The 24,058-nt window shown below is 45.3% G+C and overlaps 1 protein-coding gene across 3 annotated transcripts in view; it reads left to right on the top strand.

The window, feature by feature from the left end:
* NCK2 (NCK adaptor protein 2) overlaps positions 1–24,058 on the top strand; it is a 91,830-nt gene that overhangs the window by 5,665 nt on the left and 62,107 nt on the right. For all 3 annotated transcript variants that reach the window (XM_047781312.1, XM_047781313.1, XM_047781311.1), the window contains exon 2: positions 14,851–15,036. The gene's annotated coding sequence lies outside the window, so the exon portion shown is untranslated. The remainder of the gene's footprint in view (positions 1–14,850; positions 15,037–24,058) is intronic.

The following is a 24,058-nucleotide window of genomic DNA, read 5'->3' as shown; positions in this document are numbered from 1 at the left end:
TTAATCTGTTGATGGACATTTAAGTTGTTTCCATGCCTTGGCTATAAAAGGATTATTTTTCTTTTCTCCCTTTTATTTATTACTTTCTAAGGCAAGCACGTACATACTTCACACCATTTTTTGTTTATTTTTAAGACTGCGGAATTCCCTTTGTGGCTCAGTGGTTAATGAACCCAACTAGGAACCATGAGGTTGTGGGTTTGATCCCTGGCTTGGCTTAGCTGGTTAAGGATCCAGTGTTGCCATGAGCTGTGGGGTAGGTCAAAGACGCAGCCTAGATCCCGCATTGCTGCGGCTGTGGTGTAGACCGGCAACTGCAGCTCTGATTCGACCCCTAGCTTGGGAACTTCCATATGCTGTGGATGTGGCCCTAAAAACCAAAAAAAAATTTTTTTTAAAGACAGCTCATCTTCTTAAATACATACAAGCATACTCTACATACTAATCTCAAACTAGAGTCTAAAGATAGACTTCTAATGAGGGGGCATGTTGTTTCTTAGTTGATCGTGGCATTGAGTCAAACAGAGTGGTCCTATTTATTCCGTTATTTTGGAAGGCGTAATTATAGCAACTGCCGCTGAAGTATTCTAATCATATTCCAAAAGAGTTAGAAAATGCATCAATATTTCTGTCTTATTTTTGCTATGTAACAAGCCTAAAACTTGGTCTGTGTAATTTACATGTATTCTAGCTCCGTGGTTCTTAAGCCTGCTGATTTCAACCCCCAGGGGATCTTTGGCAGTGCCTTCGATGTCTGGGGACATTGTTGATCCTTGCAACTCAGGGAGGCTGGGGGTGCTGCTCAGGTCCTGCTCAGGGAAGAATCACCCAGCCCTAGTATCCATGCCTCTGGTTGAAACCAGTTCCAAGGGGCTGTTAAGACCTTGGGTCACCGTCTTCTCTCTCCTCCCTTCCTCTCCTTCCCTCCTCCTCCTCCCTCTTCTCCCTTCCTTTCCAGGAAAACTCAATTTTTACATCCAGGACTTTAGGAAAACGTAAGCAGTGAAAAGACATGAGAGAACGTCAGTGATGTGTGTTTTACTAGCTTGTGTGGAGTGAGGGAATCCAACGCTATCCAGCTGACTCTGATGTAAACCCTGTTGCGACCAAGTATCTTGAGGGGAGCAGATCCTGGTCTATGAAGACAGGATTTCTTGCTCAGCACCTCACAGGGAGCCTTCGCAGGATAAAGTGCCTGAAGCTGGAATTGTGATGTGTTGGCAACTCAGTGACTTCCAGGTGGATCCTGACGCACTGTTTATGAAAGATGACCATTCAGAGTCGCAAGTGTTGGTGACCAGTGGGCAGTGGGCAGCTTTGCTGCGCTCCGAAGTTCTTTTGTCATTGATGACATTCCTCATTCCTCTGGGGGTGAACTTTCCCTGTCCTGTGTTTTCCTTGCCTCCCTCCAGTGTTTGTGAAATACTCAGTGTCAGCTAAGGAGGTGTGTCTCCATCTCCTTGTGGTTTCACACGACCCAGATGGAAGTGGGTGCCTTTTTTTTCTTTTTTCTTTTTTTCTTTTTATGGCCAAATCTGTGGCATATAGAAGTTCCCAGGCTGGGGGTCGAATTGGAGCTATAGCTGCCAGCCTACACCATAGCTCATGGCAGCACCGGATCCTTAAACTCACTGAGTGAAGCCAGGGATCGAACCTGCATCTTCATGGATTCTAGTCGGGTTCATAACCTGCTGAGCCACAATGGGAACTCCTGGGTGCCTTTCTCACGTCAAGGTGCCTGGTGGCTCACGGCCAGTAGTGGAAGTGTGACCAGGGCATCAGAGGCAGGTGTTGGAGGTGGTGTGTCCGGCCCTGTGGTGGGCATGCTGGTCTCATCTCAGCGTCCCTGGTGTCCTCAGCGAAAGAGCATGATGATACAAGTGGCGAACCGTCCTTCCAGAAGCCCCCCCCCCCCCCCCCCCCGCATCACTGCTCTTCCCCCTGGATCTGCCCCCACTCTGCCAGGTCGGTCTAACCAACGGGACACACACTGATCTGCATTTCTCTGAGACCCCACCGCCGTACACGTTGGTTCCCTGGGGGAGGACGTGATGTCATTAGGAAAGCTAGACACTCAGGTGACAGCTTACAGGTTGTCGGTCCTCAGGAGCTGGTTTATGGGATCGTTTTCCTGTGATCTTGGACACTGGTGGCTGTTTGATGCAGTTTGTGGGAGTGTAAGTGTGATGAAATAGACGGTCATCAAAATCCCTTTTTTTTTTGTCTTTTTTGTTGTTGTTGTTGTTGTTGTTATTGTTGCTATTTCTTGGGCCATCCCCTCAGCATATGGAGGTTCCCAGGCTAGGGGTCGAATCGGAGCTGTAGCCACCGGCCTACGCCAGAGCCACAGCAACGCGGGATCCGAGCCGCGTCTGCAACCTACACCACAGCTCACGGCAACGCCGGATCGTTAACCCACTGAGCAAGGGCAGGGACCGAACCCGCAACATCATGGTTCCTAGTCGGATTCGTTAACCACTGCGCCACGACGGGAACTCCCCAAAATCCCTTTTGATTTCAGCTTCATGGCCCTAAGACAAACGGTTATTATCATTTCTAGGCGTTTGACTGCCATCTTGTACCACAAGCCCTTTTCTGTCGGTGGTTCCCTGCCTCCCTACTCTAAGAAAAGAGTTGACGTTGCATTGAAGCCTCTTCCCTGGGAACCCAAGGACTCATTGTTGTGCCAGTATTGAGTCCAGCTTGTGGGGAGGCCCTTCGATATTGACAGGTCCTAAGCCTGGGTTGATTATTTCTTTGCCTAAAAAAAAAAAAAAGGGTTTCTGAGTGGTGAATGTTGCACCCGGGGTCTAGGGCAAGGGCTGTGCTCTGTGGGGGCAAAGTGGCTTCCAGGTCTTTCTCAGGAACCAGAGGGGACAACCCTAGTAGCAGGTGGCCATCTGGGGGGGAGGGGGGGGCAGGTGGGAAGTTCTTAAACACACCTGCGCAGGTGTGGGGACCATGTTCCCTGCAGCTTGTGGGGCTGTGGGATTGACGGAGGTGGTGGTCCTGCCTGGTGTGATTCCTGCAGCCTGAGGCAGGGAAGGCTCGTGACAGTGACAGCGCAGGAAGACGTCATGGCCTCATCGCGTGGGCAGGGGCTCCAGCTGAGGTGTTATTCATCTGAGTCTCCTGCGCTCAGGCTTAGGGGCAGATGCCAAGCCTCTCATAACCATAATCAATTAACAAAGCAAAGGGCCCTGAGCCCTGGAATCCTATCAGCTGCTGCCTTCCCACAGAAATCGGATGCTTCTAGAAAAGAAAACCAGTTTGGAAATTCGGCACTGATAAACTCTTCTTAGCAATGTCGTGTAGACCCCTTGGTTTATGATTTCTTAACATTTTTTAAGATTTTTATTTTTTCTATTAGAGTTGATTTACAATGTTCTGTCAATTTCTACCATAGAGCAAAGTGACCCAGTCATACATACATATACATATATACACACATTCTTTTACTCACATAATCTTCCATCATGTTCCATCACAAATGACTGGATATAGTTCCCAGTGCTATACAGCAGGATCTCATTGCTTATCCACTCCAAATGCAATATTTGCATCTACTAACCCCAAACTTCCTAAGTTTTTAAAGCCGCTGGCAGTAACTGCAGATTTCCAGGCGGTTTAATCACCCTAAGTCAGGTCTGACTGCAGGGTGGCGATAATCTGACTCAGTTCACTTCCTGAAAGAACAACATTTTAACTCCATTTTCATTAATTTACGGTTGTGAGCCATCTATTTCAGAGCCAAAATTAAATTATCTCCTACCTCCAGCAGATGTGTATTTGAGCATAAGTATCTGTGGGATTTAATATTTTGTGAAGGATGGAGGCATTCAAGTTAGCTTGGTGTAAGTTTTGTTTTCTCGTATTGTTGAAAAATTAAAAAAATTTTTATGCGTATGGGTTTTTGCTTTTTTTTTTTTTTTTTTAAAGGGGTGGTTGAAATCTAACATCAGGGATCCTCCCTCCTGCCCCAGGCACCCACCTGGCCTCCCCAGGCAAGGCCCCAGTTTCTTGTGTGCGCTTCTGGAATGTTCTGGGAATAACTGAGTTCCAGGTGACTCAAGTCAGGTTGCTTTCTCTGCGTTCCTTCTTTAAAATACAAAGAGGTCGCTTCATTACTTATTTTTAAAAACAAGTAAAACCACTGAATTGTACACCTCAGTTGATGAATTTTTATGGCATGCGAATTATGTTTCAGTGTAATAAAATATAAACTTAGAGTTTGGAAACTGATTTTTTTTTTTTTTTTTGCTTTTTAGGGCCGCACCCGTGGCATATGGAGGTTCCCAGACTAGGTGTCCAATCAGAGCTGCAGCCACCAGCCTACACCACAGCCACAGCAACTCGGGATCCGAGCCACGTCTGTGACCTACACCACAGCTCATGGCAACACCGAATCCTTAACCCGCTGAACGAGGCTGGGGATCAAACCTGTAGCCTCATGGTTCCTAGTCAGATTCGTTTCTGCTGCGCCACGATGGGAACTCCCTTTTGCCAGTTTAGAACTTAGAGACGTTGCTCCTGTTTTACGAGTAGTACTTCAGCCTATGAAGTACTGAATGGTGTTTATTGATCTGTTTGCTTATGGCTATGTCCCTTTGTCTATTTTGAATGACACGTCTAACCCAGTGTTTACCGTGAAGCTGTGCCATCCTGCATTCTCCTCACCAGCATGTGGCCACCTGTGCCCACTGCCACTCCAGCTTGCTGTTTTTTCACACATTTTTTTTTAATCCCAATTTTTTAGACTTTTACTTTTGAAATAAATTTGGGCTACAAAAGGTTGCAAAAAATAGCATATAACAAACATTGCAAAAAAAAAATAGAGGTGTTCCCACCACGGTGCAGTGTGTTAAAGATCCAACCTCAGCAGCTCAGATTGCTGCAGAGGCACAGGTTCGATCCCTGACCCGGAAACTTCCATATGCTGTGAGTGTGGCCAAAAAAAATAGGACAAAGAATTCTTGCATCCCCTTCCTCCAGTATCCTCAAATATTCACCTCTTAACCAAATTACAGTGGTCAAAGCAGAACGTTAGCCTGGATGTTCTGCTCCTGTTGTCGTACTTTCTGGTCTCACAGCCTGATGGGTGAGAAGTGATATCTGGGTGGCATTTTAATCAACATTTATTTTACTGTGAGTGAGGTCCAGCTCCTTTTCTTTCCCAGTTTTCCCATGTCCATTGTTCTCTTGATTTGTTTTTCTTTCAAATTAATCAATTTCCTTTTCTTTCCTCTCATCAATTTTTTTTTTTTTGTCTTTTTAGGGCCACACTTGCTGCATGTGGACATTCCCAGGCTAAGGGTCGAATCGGAGCTGCACTGGCCTACAGCCACAGCAACGCGGAATCCAAGCCACATCTGCGATCTACACCACAGCTCACAGCAACACTGGATCCTTAACCCACTGAGCGAGGCCAGGGATCGAACCTGCATCCTCACGGATGCTAGTCAGAGTCATTTACACAGGACATCTTCTCTCATCAGTTTTAAGGAGCACCCAACTGTGTCAGGACACGTAGCCGCTGGTCTGTGTCATGAACCACAAACATTTTCTTCCTCTAACTTATTGTGTGTTGAAATTGCCTGGGGGTATCTTTTGACATGTAGAAAAGTTCTTCTGCATTGAATTTGTCCGTCTTTTTGTGCTTCCTGGACTTCTTAGTCACCGATTCAAAAAAAGTTCTTCCTTCAAGATTATAAGGGATTTCTTTCTGTACATCTTCCTACACTTCTGCTTGTTCCCTATAAATCTTAGATGTGTTTGGAGTCCCTCCTGTTGTGAGAGACAAAGATTCCAGGTGGTTACCAAGTGCCTGCGGCTGTGTACTGAGATGTCTTCCCCTCTCCCAGTGCTCGAGCTGGTGCCTGAGTCCCACGCCACACTCCCAGGTGTTTTGGGTCTGTGTACCTGTGCCCTAGTATGTTGTTAATCCATCCCTTACAGGCATCATAGACATGGACAGGCGCATTCTTTGACAGCTTCCCTATTACTTTAAATAAAATAAATCAAAATGCCCCCCCCCTTTTTTTTTTTTTGCTTTTTAGGGCCACCACCACAGCACATGGAGGTTCCCAGGCTAGGGGTCCAATCGGAGCTGCAGCTGCCGGCCTACACCACAGCCACAGCAACGTGGGATCCGAGCTGCATCTCCGACCTATACCAGAGCTCACGGCAACGCCTGATCCCCGACTCACTGAGCGAAGCTGGCACGTCCTAGTTCCGCTCGTTGTTGGAAGATTATAGTCTCGGGAAAGGGAGATGACACCTGCTTTCTAGTCCGTCATAAATTGCTTTTTATGTAAAACTGCTGCATTCCTCTGCACACGCTTTGCTTGTCTCCTTAGCATTGTTTTTGTTAGTTCTAAGGCAGTTGGAGGCTGTACTTTTTGTGTGAAATAGCACACGTCTATTTCAGGTGTTATGTAGAAAAGCTTAACTGAATTTTATATAGGTGAATTTTCCTGCAGCAAATAAAGTGCTGCCGTGCCATCTCCCACTTGACCTTGGCCCCTCACTGGACCGAGTTCCTTACAGAAGACGACATCTGTGCTGTGTCTTCCCCGCAGTGTTTGCACAGAGCAGATCTCATCACGTTGCCATTGAAGAAGTGTGGCTGTGGTTTATCAACAAGGGGACTGAGGTCTCCGAGGAAACCCCGTGTCTGGGACTGAGTGGCACCTTCCACACCATACAGCTGGTCAGGTGTGAAGTGCATTGGACACCCAGAGGACCAGAACGCTGTGTCCTCTGTCACCTGCAGAGGCGCTGCAGCCTCCCTGCCTGGCCGACTGCTGTTGGGAGGTGAGGCTGTGGAAGTGAGAGCTCCTTGACTGGCCTCTCCGCTTTTTCTCCTTCTCTGCCTCAGTGATTCTTCCCCATGGCCGGTGTCATAACTGGCTCTGGATGGTCCAGGTTGGCGGGGTCAGTGAGAGGTGTGCGGTGAGCAGGCTTTCCGGTGCTGGGACCCATGGTCACATCACTCCTGTTGCAGCCCTTGGCAGGATCCTACAAGAGCTCTGTGGCCAGGTTGTAAGTCTGCGTGACAGGCCCCAAGGCGAAGGGGAGGTTTGACTCGCACATGTTTTTACAGAATGAGTTCCCTGCACAGAGGCTGTGGTGAACTTCAGGGTTTATGAATTTCAAGGTGTCCTCCATGAGGTGTTGGCCAGGGACATGGTGAATCCACAGAGGGCTTGAAATCTCTCCTTGATTGTGTTTCCTCTGTGCACACACAGCATCGTGGAGCCCACGTCTGTCCCTTGTTGGGGTGTGTGCGTGAGGACTGGCTGAGGAGGCCCGGCTATATGGGGAGGTGGCTTTGCTTTCTGCCTGGTGGTCGTTGAAATGCTTTTCCTTTGTGCCCCATTGAAAGGCTGTGCATGTGGATTTCCATGCTCTCACCGGGTCTCGGCTCTGGAAGTGCTTACACAGCTAATCTGGCATTTATGATTATTTCCACTTTGAGCTCAGCGGGACGGACGCACTTTGGGGATATTCAGACAGCAATGACTTAATTGGATTTCAGCCCAGACACAGTATTTGAATGGCTTTATGGACGGCATTAATTGGGCTCCTGCCAGAGGAAATCATATATATATATTGAGCTTTAGAGCTCAGAAATCCTCTTTGATTTATTCAGTCTCTCTTATTGGCTCATTGCTAATTTACCTGAAATACTCAAGAACAAGGTAGAGCATAACGTTGAGACCTGTGGTTCGGAAGCAGCACTGTCGCCTGCTTGCAGCCTGGTTGCACAGTTTCTGTGTTTAAGGCTCCGTGTCAATCCTCAAGGGCCAGATTGGCAGTTGTATAAGGGCTTCGGGGTCTTTGGGGTTGACGTTTGGGAGAGGAGGATTCTGGACTCAGAGGTGCTGAACGGTGCCAGGCATTGGGCAGTGACAGCTGACCTTCCACCTGTCACTAAGGAAGTGAAAGTCTATTGGACACTAAACGTCTGATCAGAGTCATTTTGTCGAGGGGCTGCCATGTGGCTGAGCCACATGGACACCAGCTTCTTCCTGGAGGCGCTTACCATCAACCTCGCTTCTAAATGGGGAGTTTATAAAAGGGCGATGGCTGCAGAAAGGGAGGGATTCCTGTAGAAAGTTCCAGAAGAGGGGAATGTTTAAGTTCACTCCTGAACCACGACTTGCATTTGGTTGGACAGTGGTTTGGGGAACCTGAGTGTCAAGCTGTTCCCTGTATGACTGAAGAAATCACAGACGTAAAGGCACAGAATCCTGAAAGCATCTGGCATTTGGGGAAAATGTGCATGAATATACTTTGACCATTTTTGGACAATTCCAAAGCAGCTAAATATCCTTTCAAAAACACTGGGGTATTAAAATTTCTGCTTAGTTGGCATAATCATAAGTTTAGTTTTTGTATGTTAAATTTTTATTATAACGATTAGCCTTTCAAATTTTTTTAAATTTTTGTTTATTTTTTTTCTTTTTTCTTTTTTGGCTGCACCCACAGCATTTGGAAGTTCCCAGGCTATGGATTGAATCTGAGCCACAGCCGAGCCCTACACCATAGTTGCGGCAACACTGGATCCTTTAACAGAAAAGAATTAAGTTAAAAGTAAAATAATATTTCTCCCCCCTGATTCTACTCCACGAGTTTATTAGTTGTAACTACTGTTAACCAGCCTGGTCTGGCCTTCATGCCTGCTTTCCAAGATTCTATTTTTTTTAAGAGTGGGGTGTGTGCGGTGCGTGTGCATGTGGTGTGCATGTGTGGTTGTGTGTGCACGTGTGGGGGGGTGTGTTTGGGGTGGTGTGTGTGTATGTATGTATATGTGTGGGTGTATGTATATGTGTGTGGGGTGTGTGTGCATGTATATATGTGCAGAGTGTGTGTATGTATGTGTGTGGGGTGTGTGTGTGTGGCCTCTCTTGCAGTTTCCCTCATTCTTTCAGCCCTTCGTCTCCAAAAGGTAAGGGACGGAGCTTCAGCGGAATAATGGAAACACGCTTACTCACAGTCCCAGTTACACCTGTGTGCCTGAGTTGTAAGAGTCAGTGTCTGTGTGGGTGTCTGCCTCTCTCCCTCCTGGCCCGCCCCCCGCCACCTTATCTTTTTCAACAAAAGGGGTTTACAGCTATTTTATTCAATAGCGTGTTTTCATGTTTGAGATTCTTTGAGTCGGCATGTTTTTTCTTGGTGGCGTAATTACCTGAACGACAGTGAAATCCTGTGGTCACTTCATCAAGATTACCTGTGACTTAAAATGTTCGCATAATCAGATTGTCTAGTTATGGTGATGAAATAAATAGCAAGACCTTGATGCTGGTTCAGAAAACTACAGTTTGAGTTAGTGGGAAGATCTTAGGCCTTTTGGAGGATGGAGGACTATTGGATTTAGGAGGCTGGCTTCCTATAGATGCACGGAATCTTCCAGACCATTAGAATTGGTGTTACTAATGGGATTCCTATCTGTTAGAATTCTGAGGCAGCAGCTGGAAAATTTAAATGGGTATTAAGATTTGCATTGTGACTTCCTTGTCATGGTTTATTAGATAAGCTTTAATACATTTTTGGTGCCACATCATCAATTTCTGACAACTCTCAAGTCCACTCCCATGTGCTGAGCTCACAGCGACAGGTTGGAACTGAGGGACCCTCGTCCTGGACAAGGACACAGAGGTGCAGAACCACCAGGGCAATTGGGACTCACGGCTCGTGGTCTCAGGATGTGTGCTCGACCCAGTTTCGTTCCCTTCTTAGCCCTGGAAGACTTGAAGGCAGAAATCTTGGTTATTTTAGGACACAGAGCCCTCAGAGCTCAGTGACTGGCCAGTGACCTCTCCTCTCCACACCCGCCTCAGCCACCTGTGATGTGTTTCCTCGAGGCTGTTCAGAGAGCTGGAAATTGGTCCTTCTTCTACCCCATTTTCATTCATCTACAGATGGGATCAGCTGATAACCAGCATTCTCATTTAAAATGGGATCCAGACCTTGCAGAAAGATTTGTAATGTTCCCTTGCAGGACAGCTTTATCTTGAATAAATATCCTCAGGTCAGCAGGGCTTTTTTTCTCTTTTTTAGGGCCACACCCGAGGCATGTGAAGGCTTCCAGGCTAGGGGTCCAATCGGAGCTGCAGCTGCAGTTGCCAGCCTACACCACAGCCACAGCAAGGCTGGATCTGAGCTGCATCTGCCACCTACACCACAGCTCATGGCAATGCCGGATCCTTAACCCACTGAGTGAGGCCAGGGATGGAAGCTGCAACCTCATAGTTCCTAGTCGAATTCCTAGGAATCCGATTTCTGCTGCGCCACAATGGGAGCTCCTCAGCAGGGCTTTTTGAACTTCAGCTTCAGAACCCGTCTGGCCGTCAGCACTCTGAGCCCGGGTGGGGGCTGCTGTGTGCGCTCCTCTTCCTGGAACCCCCAAGTACCAATCGGATCCAGAAGCATTCCTAAGCTACTCGATGTCTGTCCACATAGAGAAAACCAGGGTTCATTTCACCCAGACCTTCCAGGAAGACTTTTGTGTGGCTCTGCTCTGTGTCTGAAACCAGCATTTTCCCACGTGGGTCAAGTTTTCCACCAAGTGGTTCGGTTGCTGTGAAGCACAGCTTAGTTCTGTGGGGAGCCAGCAAGACTGTGCTGGCCTGAGCTGCTGTCACACAGTGGCCCTCATGCTCCTTCTGGCCTGGGCCACCACTTGGCCCCACAGTGCCTGCCTGGTCTGGAGGGGACGTCCCATCGGGGTGGGGAGGAGACAGAAGAAGGGGGTGAGATGAGGCCTTTGGCATGTGCGAGTCCCGTCCTGTAATAATCACGACTTTTTTTTTTTTTTTTTAAAACAAGAAAGTCAGTTGCCTCTAGCTCTGTCTGCAGATCAGGGGTCTGCACGGTTCCCTTGTGAGTTTGGCAGAGTATGGGGTTTAGTCACCATGCCCACCTGACCTCAGCCACAAGCCTTTAGCCTGTGTGCATATTTCAACAGTCAGATGATGTCATTCAGTAATTTTTTTCCCTGCATTAACATCTAAGAGCACCACCTTTGAAAATTAAGGTGGTGTGTGTGCATGAGCCTGCATCTCGGAAACTGTGTGACAGTGTCTGTCCCCGATTTGAAGGTTGAAGTCGGCCCCCAGCGTGGCAAACACTCCAGACAGATGGCAGCGACAGATGACTTTTGCCTGAGTCTCAGGGTTCCGGCCCTTTGGTTGTGACCTTCAAGGGGAGAAAGGGGAGGGTGTGCTTTGCATTCAGACAGGCCTGGGTTCGAATCCTGGCTGCAGGGCTGAGGATCTGGTGGTTTGGTTCCCAAGATGGACCATGGGCTGTGTCTCCCGAGGTGGCTATAATGGGGGCTGAGACTTTGGTGAAGGTGGTGCCCCAGCATGGTGCCCCCAGGACCAGTCCAAGAGCCTCTACCCCTGCTTGCTTCTCTGGTCTCTTCAGTGAGCCTTTCAGGGACTCTGTGGGCTGGGCTTCGGCCAGCTCGGAGGCAGCCAGCTGCGTGTACAGTGATGGCACTCAGCCTGGGCCTCAGCAGGGCAGGGTGCAGGAAGCTGCCCAGGCCACCTTGAAGACCAGCTTGATGGGGGTGGGGTTGTACCATGTGGCCCCAGGAGCTCAGACTGGGCTCAGCTTGCTGGAGCATCCAGGGTCAGGACCTGTGCAACTGGTAACTGCTGCTGGGGGCACCCTTGCCTTGTGGGGCTGCCACTCATGCCCTCCCCCGCACTGAGACCTCAGGGAGCCCCAGGTTGGGCTCCCGCTTTTTAAAGTATAGTTGAGAAAAAGAAAACCTCAGTGTTGCAGGAGAATTCAGGTAGTCCCTTAGAATTTGCAGTGGTGACACTTTGTATGATTAAGGGTCCAAGTCAGTGCGGAGGAAGAGATGCATTTGGCATTCGTGTTAATTCCTTTCCAATCCTTCCTCCTCCTCCTCCATTTCTACGGGAGATGCGCGTGGCGCTGGTGCAGAAATATCTTTAAAGGAAAACGTGCGCCGTTCCACGCATCCCCAGCGGGCTGTGCTGCGTCCCTGAGTGACCTTGTGCCGGGCAGTGCTTGCAGTCAGAGGTGGTTTTCTGCACAAAAGCGTACGCTTTCCAGATGGGTTAGGTCACAGGTTGTAATTAAGACCTGATTTGAAATGTTCATCCTTATGGGAGGTTTTGAATGAGCTCATCACCCATGATAAACCCGGTCCCTCCTGTGAACCCTGCAAGAGAGGGCCTGGTCCCTGTGTTCATTTCTAAGGCATGTACTTCCTGCATTGACGCTTTGTCTGTGAAATGCTTTTCTCAAGGAAAACCCCGCTTCTGTTTCTCACACTTGCATCCCAGATGACCAGGGCGCCTTTAAATGGATGTAGAGTGGGGTGTCTTTGGTTGGGGCGAGTCCACGAGCTCAGATCCTGCCCTCTTCTGTCTGGCTTGTCCGCACAGCCAATGTCATTGGACTGGGCTTCCAGACCCAGGCCCTGTGCTCCTCACTCCGAAGCCTTCTAAGGGGGGGCTTTAACCTCTCTGAGCACGTTACATCATGTGTAAAAGTGGGTACCAGTATCTAACCCAGGAGATTATTTGGGAGGGTTATATAACATCCCTGTGGGACCACCATGCTCACAGAAGGAGCCCCCCCCCCCAGCAGGCAAGCCAACAGCCCTGCAGACGTCCATTGCACTGGCTTGGGCAGACCTCACTCCAGGCACAGTCATTTTTCAATTCGAAATTTAAAACTACAACATATGGGGGTTCCCATTGTGGCTCAGCGGTAATGGATCTGACTAGCATCCATAAGGACATGGGTTCGATCTCTGGCCTCGCTCAGCAGGCTAAGGATCCAGTGTTGTCGTGAGCTGTAGTGTAGATTGCAGACATGGCTCGGATCCCGCGGTGCTGTGGCTGTGGCGTAGGCCGGCAGCTACAGCTCCAGTTCGACCCCTAGTCCTGGAACTTCCGTATGCCGCTGATGCGGTCCTAAAAAGATGAAAAAAAAAAAAACAAAAAACCCAAAAGACTGCAAACAAATACAAACAAACAGAAAACTATGACATATGTCCAGAAGAACCCCTGAAAATACCAACCCGGAGGTGGCGCTTGCTGGCATGCTCTGTTGAGCTGGTGGCTTTTCTCCAATAAGCAGAAGGCCAGCATGGAGAAAGCAGAATCCTTGGACAGGACTTGAGTCCAGATACCAGAACTTCTGGTGGTGGAGAGCCTGTGGTGTTATTGCAAACACTTGGCAGGAGGATAGCGCTGTCATCCTGGTGCGTGTCTAACATCTTGTCCAAATCTCATGTCCCCAGCATCTTTTCCGTATGTGAAAGTTTTCTTTGCATGCAGTTTTTTAAAAAATCATGCACACCTTGAAAATAATGCCAGAGAACGCAGAAAGAGGAATTCATTTTTCAATCAAAATTTATGAACATGTCTTATAACATTTTTATGCTAGCCCTACTTGAATTAGCTTTTTCTATGTGACTAAAATAGAATGCCACTTTTCTGTGGGGTATTGAACGCTTGGGGCCATCATGCCAAGGATGAATTAATAGATCTTCTCTGAGAGAACTGTCAGGATAGATCCCTCCTGGATTTGAAGCATAATTAAAGATGTCCGTGAACTCCCCCCAAAAGTCCACAGAGCTTCAGGGTCCCCTCAGGTGGTAGGCCAGGACTGAAAATAGTCACCCAGGTGTCGTGGCCAGGAGGTGACAGCAGGCCAGGAGGGAGGGGCTATGGGTTCCCTCTGGCAGCTCTTCATCTAGACTTCCTTGTAAGTTGGGGATGTTGTGCTCAGGTTCCTGCAGGGATGTTTCTAGAACAGAGCCCTGTGTTGGGCAGGTGGCCTCTCCCCTTAACAGTTAGCACAGGAGACGGAGGAGTCTAAGAATATCTGTACTTTGCAATTCTTCTCCCTAATTAGGCTCCCAGCCGGGCTTCCTGGATTTCCACTTGGCAACTTCTCTTTATTTTTGGCCGGCTTTACGGCCATGGGCCAGGCGTGTGGGGAGGTGGCTGGAAGAGACCTGGGAATTTATTAGGTCCCTCGTTATACCTGAGGGTCCCCCTCTCCCCCGCTTCCCTCCTGGCCTCAGGCTCCTCGTTGACAAGGGGACTGACAGGTGGAGCAGGGCAAGAATGTTTGTTTTTTTTTAATTTTTTGAGGTATTCATTTTATTGAAGTATAGTGGATTTACAGTGTTGTGTTAGTGTCTACTATACAGCAAAGCGCTTCAGATATATACATTTTTCATATTTTTTGCCGTTATAGTTTATCACAGGATATTGAATATAGCTCCCTCTGCTCTGCAGTAGGTCCTTGTCGTTTATCATCTGTATAATAGTCAGCATCTGTTAATCCCAAACCCCTAAGCCATCCACCCGCCCACCTATCTCCTCCCCGCCGTGCACCCGGCAACCACAAGTCTGTTGGGAACATTTTTGTGTGGGTCAAGGTCAGTAAATATAAAGCACCTTTTTTCTGGGGGTCTGTTAAAAAATATTGCTTTCAGGCCAATACGTAAACAGTTATTTCTCAAGCAGTTACTTAAAATCCAACAAGCAAGCAGCCCCGGAGTTTCCATCATGGCTCAGTGGTTAGTAATTCCAACTAGCATCCATGAGGATGCAGGTTCGATCCCTGGCCTCGCTCAGTGGGTTAAGGATCCAGCATTGCCTTGAGCTGTGGTGTAGATCACAGACACGGTTCCGATCCTGCATTGCTGTGGCTGTGGTATAGGCCGGCAGCTACAGCTCCGATTGGACCCCTAGCCTGGGAACTTCTGTATGCCGTGGGTGCAGCCCTAAAAAGACTAAATTAATAAGTAACAAGCAAGCCTAATAGGTGGTTCTTTCTGTTTCTTTTCAGACTTCCTATGTTCCTTTCATACATGTGGTTTCCTGGGTCCTGATTATCAGTAGAGATTTGAGTTGGAGGGCAGAATTTGGAGAATTCCTGCAACTTTGTGACTCGAGGGGGGCAGTCAGCTGAAGAAAATTCACCTTTTGAGGAGTTCTGCATCTCACCATCATCTGCCATCCCTGAGTGCCAAAGGTGAGCGTGCGTTTCTGCCTACAACAGGTGGGAGGTGTGGCTGCTCTTGCCTCGAAGGTTTGATTTGCACAACGGTAGGTTTTATAGTAGTAAAATGGTAATAAAAGTAGCTGTGAGTAGCTGAGCCTCGTAAAATGAAAGTTTGCAGGGGATCTGGTTCGAAAATTAAGCTCACCGTTGCTGCTTTGGCATGTGATGGCAGTAGGTAGCTAGGATGCAGGGCACTGGGCACCTCTGACCTGTGAGACACCCAGCGCCTCAGCTCTTGGGCCGGACAGGTGGTCTTAGGTCTGCAGGCGCTGGGCCTCCTGGTGCCATGCTGGGATGGGGACCCGGGGAAATGGGAATTGTCTTCAGGGTGAGTTCTATCTAGTGAAGGGTTCCTTCCAGCTTGGATGCTGAGAAGGTAAGTCTACATCAAACCCTGCAAACAGATGAGGATCTGTTCATATGAGAAGTCCTCTTAGGCGTATTAAAATAAAATCGTACCTGGGGTATATGGCATGTGTATTGAGATCCAGGCCTCCTTTTGTAACGGATACTGGACAAAAGCATGTCTCTACAGCAGACATGTTAAGAGCCCTAATAAGTGGTTTGGGACATTTGATTTGCATGATAAGAGGCGCTGTGTGGTAGTGTACCTGGGGTCCTAGCTCCGGCTGGGCAGGAGGCCTGTTTTATGAGAAGGTCCAGCTTCACCTGCAGAGTGTTGGTCCTGGGTAGGGTAACACCCAGTTCAGAAGCTTTCCTTCAAAACCATATTTTGCTTCTATTAGTCACAATTTTTTTTTTTTTTTTTTTTACTTTTTAGGGCCACACGTGCAGCACCTGGAATTTCCCAGGCTAGAGGTTGAATTGGATCTGTAGCTGCTGGCCTACACCACAGCCACAGCAATGCCAAATCTGAGCCACATCTGCAACCTACATCACAGCTCATGGAAACACCAGGTTCTTAACCCACTGAGCGAGGCCAGGGATCGAACCTTCGTCCTCGTGGATCCTAGTTTGATTCATTTCCACTGCGCCACAACGGCAACTTCCACAGATTGTTTTAAACTCTTCTTGAACCTGTAACTTCGGACTATAAAATGTCTTGGTTGGTTTCTGCAGATTTATTAGTTTAATATACAATAGGCTACAATAGGTAGTTTCTTTCATTTTGTCTAAAATTACTGCTGAAATTTTTGTAAATCAGTTTTCTCTTCACCCACTCCCCCCCCCCCCCCCCGCCGGGGATAGGGACCACTTTGATTTCAGTTGTGTTTCCCTCTGATACGTGGTGGGCGTGGATAGGTTGATGAGTGCCATACCAGAATCCTGATTTACTTATTAAAAATAACTTTTGTGGTTTGGAAAAGTGTCCAGTGGGAAAATCACTTGGTCTCCCCATTCATGTAATAAATATTGACTGAGCACCAGCTGGATTCCAGGCTGTTTTTCCCGCAGTGACTGTTTTAGCTCTGTGTCTTAGCAGCTGCAAAAATAGATGAAATGCAGAACCAGACTCTCTTCTTGTGGCCTTATGGGATGGGGCGTGACCCTGGCCACTCGGGGGCTGTGGGGAGTGCTGTAGCAGGTTCTTAAAGCAAAGCTCAGTACCCGAGGCAGGTAAACGAGTGGGTTTTAAACAAGGGGGATTCGAGGTGGAGGCGTAATGGATCTGGAGGCACAGAGCAGGCTGGGTGGATTTGCTGGTGAATGAGCTGGTCATTGAAGCAGTAATGGGGATGGATCAGCACACGCTGTTGGGTCAGTGGCCTTTGATGTGCCTGCCCAAGAAGTGGCAACCTAGTCAGCCTGTCCTGGGGCCGACCCGGTGAAGGGCTAAGTGAGGAGCCGGCACTGCCTGGTTACCAGGCACCCCATGTTGGCACTGCCTCAGCCAGTGTATACCTGGGGCTGAGCCAAGGGGAGCAGTCTCAGCAGGGGGATGTCCGAGCTGCATCTCAGGGGGACCCGAGGGGGTCCCCGAGCTCCTGTGTTGGGGGCTGCATTTCCCTGCCGGGTGTTCGCAGGGTTGGAGCCCCTCCCCTACCCCCCATGCTGAGGTTAAGGAGCCAGGTCTTTGGCGCTCCCTGGCTTTGGCTCTGCCTGCTTTGGGGAGGGGTGCGGGGTGCGGGTGGTGGAGACCATGGAAGGAGTGTGGCAGCAAAGGCTTTCCTTTTCCACGGGAATGAACTGACCCACGTATGGTCATATTATCGGCACTCATTTCTTGCCTAGGTACCGGAACTTTGTTGTACACTGTTGTCGGAGGCTGACTGGTGTTTACTGGGGATGGAGGACGTGAACAGTTTCCTATGCTGTGCTGAAGATTGTTTATCTTTTGAAAAGCTACTTGAAGCCTTTTTCAGGAGGGAAGCCTAACTGGTGGCAGGACATGGGTATTCTAGGGGGGAGGATGGTGCTTAGGTGACGAGATTTACTGGTTGGGGAGAGTGAAGGAGACCTGGATTTTACGCTGTGTCAATTGCTCTGGGAACACCCAGATTAAATGTCAGCATAGGCATCATGTTCTTTTTTTAAGCTTTATTGAATATAATCGACACATTGTAAGATACTTAAAATGCACATTGCAGTGATTTGATACACGTATACATTGTGAAAGGCTCCCCCATCTAGTTAAGTACCACCTGCCACCTCCCATATTTATCCTTTTTTTAATCAGAAAAGTTATGTTCTGCTCTCTTAACAAATTTGAATTATGTAATGTTGTTATCAGCCGTAGTCAGCATATTTTACATTAGATCCTCAGACCCTGTTCATCTTAGAGCTGAAATCTTTTTTACCAGCTTCCCTATTTCCTCTACCCCTCAGCTCGTGGCAGCCACTTTTCTACTCTTTTTTGGTCTTTTTAGGGCTGTATCTGCAGCATATGGAGGTTCCCAGGCTAGGGGTCAAATCGGAGCTGCAGCTGCCAGTCTATCCCACAGTCACAGCAACACAGGATCTGAGCCGTGTCTTCGACCTATACCACAGCTCATAGCAACACTGGATCCTTAACCCACTGAGCGAGGCCGGGGATCGAACCTGCGTCCTCATGGATGCTAGTTAGATTCATTTCCACTGTGCCACAATGGGATGTCTGACTTTTTTTTTAAATTCCACATGTAAATGCGGTGTGTCTCTGTCCAGTTTATCTCACTTAGTTAGCATGATGCCCTCAAAGTCTATCCATGTTGCTGCAAATGGTAAAATTTCCTTCTCTTTCATGATTGAACAGTATTTGTGTGTGTGTGTGTGTGTGTGTGTGTGTGTGTGTATACACCTGTATATCACATCTCTATCCATTCATCTACCGAAGATACTTTTAGGTTGTTTCCATATCTTGGCTATTGTCAATGATGCTGCTATGAACATGGGGTGCAGATAACTCTTCAATCTCCCGTTTTCATTTCCTTTGGATAGATACTGAAAAGTCAGATTATTGGATTACATGGTAGTTCTTTTTTTAAGTTTTTGAGGAATATCCGCACTGTTTGCCATAGTGGCTGCACCAATTTATATTCTCACAGTATACAAGGGTTTCCTTTTCTCCACACCCTCATCGCACACTGTTATCTCAGAATGGCTGACAGATGTGAGGTGATGTCTCGGGGTGGTTTTGATTGGCATTCCTCTGATGATTAGTGATGTTGAGCATCTTTTCATGTGTCTGTTGGCCATCTCTGTGTCTCTCTTCTTTGGAAGAAGGTCTATTCAGGTTCTCTGTCCATTTCTAAAAACAGAATTACCATATGAACCAGCAATCCCACTTACAGGCATATATCTAGACAAAATTTTTCTTGAAAAAGATACATGCACCCATATGTTCAGTGAAGCACTACAATAGCCAAGGAAACAAACTAAATGTCCATCAACAGATGAATGGATTATGAAGATGTGGTATATATACTCAGTGGAATACTACTCAGCCATAAAAAAGAACAAAATAATGCCATTCGCAGCAACATGGATGAAACTAAAGACTCTAAGTGAAGTCAGTCAGAATAGAAAGGCAAATACTATATGATCACTTATACCTGGAATCTAAAAATGGCATAAATAAACCTTTCCACAGATAAGAAACTCATGGGCTTGGAGAACAGACTTGTGGTTGCCAAGAGGGAGGGGGAGGGAGTGGGATGGACTGGGAATCTGGGGTTAATAGACACAAACTATTGCCTTTGGAGCGGATAAGCAGTGAGATCCTGCTGTATAGCACTGGGAACTCTATCTAGTCATTTGTGATGGAACATGATGGAGGATAATGTGAGAAAAAGAATGTGTATATATGTGTGACTGGGTCACTTTGCTGTACAGTAGAAAATTGACGTCTTTTCATGTATCTGTATGTGTCTTCTTTGGAAGGTCTATTCAGGTTCTCTGTCGTCCATTTTTAAAATCTGATTTTGTTTTTGCTGTTAACACCGTATGAGTTCTTTATTTGTTTTAGATATTAACCTCTTGTCAGGTATATGATATACAAATATTTGCTCCCATTCTTTAGTTTCAGTTTGCCTTTTCACTCTGGTGATGGTTTCCTTTGCTGCGCAGAAGCTTTTTAATTTGATGTAGTCTCACTTATTTATTTTTGGGTTTGTTGCCTCTGCTTTTGTAGTCAAATCCCCCCCCCCCAAAAAAAAAATCATCATGAGCTTAACTGCTATGTTTTTTTTCCTAGGGATTTTATCTTTTAGATCTTGTGTTGAAATCTTTAATCCATTAAGAGCTGATTTTTGTGTATGGTGTACGAGATCCAATTTCATTCTTTTGCATGTGGCTACCCAGTTTTCCCAACACCATTTATTGAACGAACTGACCTGCCTCATTGTGTATTCTTAATTTTTTTTTATTGTAAATTAAGTCACGATATAAGTATGGGTTTATTTGTGGGTTTTTTTTTTTTTTTTCTGATCCATGGGTCTGTTTTTATGCCAATACCATTCTATTTTGATCATTATACTTTTGTGCTATACAATTGACCCTTGAACAACTTGAGTTTGAACTGCGAGGGTCTACTTAGCCTTGGATTTTTTTCAGTAGAAAATGCTACAGGGCTACATTATCCATGGCTGGTTGACTCCATGGATATGGAACTGTGGATACAGGTGGCCAACTGTAAGTTATAAGTGGATTTTTTACTTCAGTGAGAGGCAGTGCCCATAACCTGTATTGTTCAAGAGTCAGCTGTAGTTTGAATCAGAGTGTGTGATACCTCCAGCTTTGTTCATCTTTCCCAAGATTGCTTTGACTACTCAGGGCTCTTTTGGGGTTCCATACAAATTTTGCCATAGTATGTTCTATTTCTGAGAGAAATGCTTTGGAATTTTGACAGGGATTGCATTGACTGTGTATTTCTTTGGGTAGAACAGACATTTAATAATGTTAATTCTTCCAATACATGAGTATGGAAAAAAAATCTTTCCATTTATTTGTGTTTTCTGCAATTTCTTTAGTCAGCATCTTACAGTTTTCAGTATGCAGGTCTTTCACCCCATTGGTTAAATTTATTTTAAGGTATTTTGTTCTTTTGATACAGTCATAAATGGGATTGTTTTTCTTAATGTCTCTTCCTGATAGTTAATTTTAGTGTATATGTACAACTTATTTTTGTGTGTTTATTTTTGTATTTTTCAACTTCATTGAATATGTTTGTTCTCATAGGGTTTTGCAGAGTCTTTAGGTTTGTATGTATAATATGTCATCTTCAAGTAGAGATAGTTTTACTTCTTTCTTTCTGACTTGGATCCCTTTTATTTATTTTTCTTCTCTGATTGCAGTGGCTGGGGCTTCCAATACTATGTTGAATAAAAGTGAAGAGAGTGGGCATCCTTATCTTGTTCCTGATCTTGGAGGAAATGCTTTCAGTGTTTCACTTTTGTTATGATAGTCACCATGGGCTTGTTATATGTGGCCTTTATTATGTTGAGGTCTGTTTCCTCTATACCCAGTTTGTTGAGAGTTTTTTTTGTTTGTTTAATTGTTATTGAGCTATAGCTGATGGGGGTTTTTATGATGAATGAATATTGAATTTTGTCAAATGCTTTTTGTGCATTTGAGATATCATATGATTTTTGTTTTTCATTGTGTTAATGTGCTCTATCACAGATTGATTTGCAGGTATTGAACCATCCTTTTATCCCTGGGTTAAATCCTACTTGATCATAGTGTATGATGTTTTAAGGTGCTGTTATAAGACTGGGGGGTGGGGGGGTGGTGCACTGCACTCATAGCATGTGGAAGTTCCCAGGCCAGAGATCAAATCTGAGCCATAGCAGTGACAACTCCAAGTCTTTAACTTCTAGGCCACCAGGAAACTCCTGTTGATAATTTTTTGCATCTATTTCATCAGGGTTATTTGGCTGTAATTTTCTTGTGGTACTTTTCTTGTCTGGTTTTGGTGTCAGGGTAATGCTGACCTCTTCAAATGAATTCAGAAGTATTCTCTCCTCTATTTTGGAAGAGTTCAAAAAGCATTGGTATTAAGTCTTCTTTAATTATTTGAATTCACCAGTGAAGCTATCTGGTCCTGGATTTTGTTTGCTGGGGGGTTTTTGATTATTGCGTCAACCCCCTAACTAATAATTGGTATGTTCAGATTTTTTATTTCTTCATTATTCAGTGTTGATAGGTTTTATGTTTCTATGAATTTATCCACTTCTGGGATGTCCAATTGTTGGTGTATAATTGTTTATAATAGTGTCTTATGATCCTTTTTATGTCTGTGGTAGCAGATGTAATATCTCCTCTTTTTTTCCTTCTGATTTTGAGTTCTTTTTTTCTTATGAATCTAGCTAAAAGTTTATTTTCTTTATCTTTTGAAAAAAAAAAAAAACCTTAATTTTCCTTCTGATTCTGTTTAAGTTCTCTTTTTTTCTTATGACTCTAACTAAAAGTTTATTTTCTTTAGCTTTTGGGGAAAAAAAAAACCTCTTTTCTATTATCTTTTTAGTGTCTATTTCTTTTATTTTTATTCTTCCTTCTACTAACTTTGGGCTTCATTTGTTCTTTTTCTAGTTCTTTGAAGTGGAAAGTTAGGTTGTTCATTTGAGATCTTAGTTTTTTTTCCTTTTTTCTTTTTTTGTCCAAGTAGTGGCCTTTATTGCGTGAGTGCATCTTTAAAAATTTTTTTTTATTAAAGAATAGTTGATTTACAGTGATTTCTGCTATACAACAAAGTGACCCAGTCATACATATATATACATTCTTTTACTCATATTATCTTCTATCATGTTCTATCACAAGAGATTGGGTATAGTTCCCTGTGCTCTACAGTAGGATCTCATTACTTTTTTTTTTTCTTGATGTGGTTTTTTAATCACTTTAAACTTACTTTTAGAACTGCTTTTAATGCATCCCCTGAGTTTTGATCGATTGTATTTCCATTCTCATTTGTCTGAAGATTTTTTTTTAATTAAAGTATAACTGACTTATAGTTTTATATTGGTTTCAAGTGTACAACTTAGTGATTCAATATACTCCATTTAAAATTATTACGGAATAATGAGTGCATTTCCCTGTGCTGTACAATATATACATCCTTGTTGCTTATACATAGTGGTTTGTATCTCTTTATGTCTCAAGATATTTTTTGATTTCTTCTTTAATCTATTGGTTGTTCAATAACATGCTATTTAATTTCCACATATTTTTGAATTCTCTAGTTTTCTTCTTGTAATTGGTTTCTAGTTTTTATACCATTGTGATAGGAAAAGATTCTTGATGTGATTTTAGTCTTCTTAAATTTATTAGGACTGTTTGTGGCCTAACATATGATATATCCTGGAGAATGTTCATGTGCACTTGAGAAAAATATGTATTCTGCTTCTGTTGGATGGAATGTTTTGTCAATGTCTGTTAAGTCCATCTGGTCTAGTGTGTAGTTTAAGTACAAATTTCCTTATTGATCTTCTGTCTGGATGATCTATCCATTGTTCAAAGTGGTATAGTGAAGTCCCCTACTGTTATTGTATTGCTGTCTCTTTCTCCCTTTAGATCTGTTCGTATTTGCTTTATATATTTAGGTGCTCCTATGTTGTGTGCATAAATATTTACAAATAGTATTTCCAGTTGTTAGGTTGTTATCATTGTATAATTGACTCATTTATCAGTACATAATCACTTCCTTTGTCCCCAAAAGTGAAGCGAGTCTCTTGTAGGCAGCATATAGATGGATCTTGTTTTTTTATTCATTTGGCCACTCCTTGTCTTTTGATTGAAGAATTTAGTCTGTTTACATTTAAAGTGGTTATTGGTAGGTATATGTACATCCTTTTTAAAAATTGTTTTCTTGCTGTGTTGTATTCTTCTGTTCCTTTTTTCATCTCTTTGTCTCTTTCTTTGAGATTTGATGAGCTTCTGGAATGGTGTACCCCCTGCTCTTTTCCTTATGAGATTGTAGAACTGAATTCATACCTTTCCAGTCATTTCTCTGCAAGTCTCTGAATTATAACTCATTGTTTACAAAGGAATTTGTGTATAAATGCTCTGCAAGATCAGGTGATGTGGGAGTTAATGCTGTGGAGCGGTGGGATCAACATGTCTCTGCAGGTTCCATCCCTGGCCCCACACAGTGGGCTAAGGATCCAGTGTTGCCACAGCTGCAACATAGTTAGCTGATCCCTAGTCCAGGAACTCCACATGCCATGGGGCAGCCAAAAAAGAAAAAAAAAAAGAAAGAAAAAATCAGGTGATGTGGGTATGTACACCATCACCCCCCCCCCCCAATTTTATAAAAGATGAAAAAGAGCCAAGAGGTGTTGCTTTACTTTCCATGATGGCCCTGTAGACGGTGACCTGTGACTCGGGCTGCATCTTGGCTGTGGTGTGCTGCCTGTGCATGCACTGTCTTGCCCTCAGAGTCCCTGGACCAGGCCTGTGGGTGATGTAGATGCGAGAGAAGGATACTGAGAAACAGGCCACACCGGCCACGCAGAGCTTTAAATAGAGTGTCTCTGCACTTGAGGTTGCAGAGAGCTCAAGTGTTTTTCTTGGCCTCTTCCTCGGGGAGAGCAAAACACATCCTGCTGAGTGTGTGTGT

The sequence above is a fragment of the Phacochoerus africanus genome, chromosome 5 (genome assembly GCF_016906955.1).
Source record: "Phacochoerus africanus isolate WHEZ1 chromosome 5, ROS_Pafr_v1, whole genome shotgun sequence".
NCBI lineage: Eukaryota > Metazoa > Chordata > Mammalia > Artiodactyla > Suidae > Phacochoerus > Phacochoerus africanus.
Note: the sequence above shows the minus strand (reverse complement) of the source record. Positions and strands in the feature narration are given on the sequence as shown.